Genomic DNA, 2,589 nt, shown 5'->3' on the forward strand with positions numbered 1-2,589 from the left:
TGTCCTGGCTGCCTTCCGGGTCGGTTCTTCATCCCCTTGGTGCCTGGCTTGCCATCTTCTGTCCCTGGCTGTTATTCCTCCTCAAAAACAACGGTGGGAACCAGCAGGTATCAAGTGTGCTGCCGTCTCAGACAACAAAACGGATTTCACTTCCAGGGAAATCTGCGACTTCCCAGGGAGCCCGACCGAACCCACCGCTGTGGTCAATGCCAGCGAGACCGGCGCCAGCAGACCACAGAGCACCCCAGACTCGCTTGCGAAAGCAAAGAAAAACCGCAGCAACCACACACAAAACCACAACATGCAACGATGGGGCCACCGCGTAAGCTCACAGTGCTGCTGCAGATGCTCCGTGTGTCGCAGCTGCCAACCCCCAGGAGATGCCGTGGAGACCCTGGGGCACACACCTCACCTCCTTCAGGTGACTGAATTGAGCCCCAAAGCACCGCGACAGAGAGAAGCATGTACGAAAAGATTTTTAAGGATGCCCAGTAACCTCATGTTCAGACATCTGCCGAGCACACCCAGCTCCTTGATTTGTTCCTGGCTGTGGCTGGGGGTCCCGGCTGGGGCCACGGCTCCGTTGCCTGGGATGCTGCGTGCCCACAGAGCAACGGGTGATTTCTGTCCTGGAAAGCATCTGATCTTCCCCGTGAGGATGGGCAATGGTGTGAAATGCAGCTCTTAGCAGGGGACGCTCCTGGGGACTGGCCATCCTGAGATGGACCTTCTGAGACTAGAAAAGACATTGCGCTCTTTGAGGGAAGGAAATACACATACTCTGTAGGCTGAAATATCTCGTTAAAAACCCCCTGTGGTTTCCATGGTCTGATGTCACGCTGGCTTTTGCAGTAGGCTCCTGGTTCTGACCTCCAGCAGCAGAGCAGAGGAAGAACAGGAGCCAGCACGTGGCGAGGGTGGCAGTGGGTTTGCTATCCTGCAGCCTTCAGTGTTTTAAGAAGGTATAAGAGCCCAGAGCTTAGTGTTGTCTAATGGCAAGAGCGGGAGACCAAAGGCTGAGTCATTTCTACACTGCAAACTCCTCTCTGTTGAGCAGTTTCCCCATTCCATGAGGATGTTTGCAGACAGGACCAAACTGTTCTTAATCATCTTAGTGGAACGGTGCTACAGCCGCCAGTTCCTCACCTGATTTCTGTAATGTGATTAAGGGACAATTGGATCCCATCTGCAAAACCAATCAAGATACTGCAATGTATCCACACTCTGCTGTAACGATAAATACGATGCGACCTCAGCTCAGGTTTAAATGCATCTCACCAAAGGCGACAGCCTCTCTGGTCAGGCTTTGTGCAGGGTTTCATTCCCTGGTGCAATGCAATGCAGTCCCCGGTTGCATGTAGGATGCTTCTGCAGGATTCCCCGACAGACCCGGGGTTTTAGCCCCAAAAGGTTGGTATTTAGGGCAAGTCTAGAGAGTAAGAGTTGCCCAGCATCCACTCCCTTGGGCACTTCTGTTTTAGAGATCCTGGGCAGACGAGAGTCAGAAACATACAGCACTTCTGCAAAACTTCCGACGTGCAGGTGCTCTCGTTCTGCGGTTGATAGCATTAGTGGAAATTCAGGAGTGTAGACGTTGGGTTCATGTTTTCCCAAAGCACCTCGGTGTCTAGGAGGAGCCCAAGCCTCAGTGAAGCTCAAGCTTTGGGTGTTTAGTTTTCAAAACCATCTCAGGCATTTGAGTTCGAGATCCCTGTTCTCAAGGCTCCAGACCATGGAGACACCAGCCTACAGACTGCAGACAACATTACCAGGCAAAAGCATCATTTCCTCGTTTTAGCACGAACAAACTGCATCTGCACCATCTCTGCAGAGGATACGTGAAGGCTTCATCCTCCAGGCACATGGCTCGAAGCCCCTGGATGGACAGCCCAAGCCAACAATCCAGGACCCGTTTCCCCTTCATCGTGTTCTCGCCCAGGAGGTCTGCACGGAGACCAGAGCTCTGCTTCCCTGCCCGAGCTGTGCTGATCCATCCTGGCTTCAGCTTCTCTGGAGGGATGAGGGAATGTCCCTCAAGGACTGTTTGCACCACCGCTTATTGCCAACATTCATCCCAGCCACACGGCTGCACACCCGCCACCCGCTGCCTGCAGAAGTCATCTGCTCTCATGGAGAAGGCAGAAAGCAATCACCGTTCAGTTTTTGGAAACCATCTAGATTAAAAACTGCTTCTTTTGGAGATGCTGCCTCACCCTCCCTGCTTCCCTTCTGACCCTCCGGCGCTGGAGATGACGGACCGCAGAGACCGGCATCCCCAGCTTTTACAGACAAACCTGTTTGATCCAGATCCGCACACAATCCCCACTTTTATTAGGATGAAAACAAAACCAGATGCAGATTAGCAAATCAGCTGTAGGTACAAGAGAGCGAATATGCAGAAGGAGAGAACCGGCTGCCAAATGCTAATGCTGGAGAATTCAAGCCCAAGGGCTTTGTCCCAGGGAGGGACTGACAACCACAGAGCGGAGCCGGGCAGCCTGGAAAGCTGCTAACAACCACAGGAGATAACGGCGTCCGAGGACGTCACTGCTCAGCCCTTAAATTAAGATAGATGTGTTCCTGACCTAC

Source organism: Pterocles gutturalis, unplaced genomic scaffold (genome assembly GCF_000699245.1).
Source record: "Pterocles gutturalis isolate BGI_N339 unplaced genomic scaffold, ASM69924v1 scaffold4846, whole genome shotgun sequence".
Lineage (NCBI taxonomy): Eukaryota > Metazoa > Chordata > Aves > Pterocliformes > Pteroclidae > Pterocles > Pterocles gutturalis.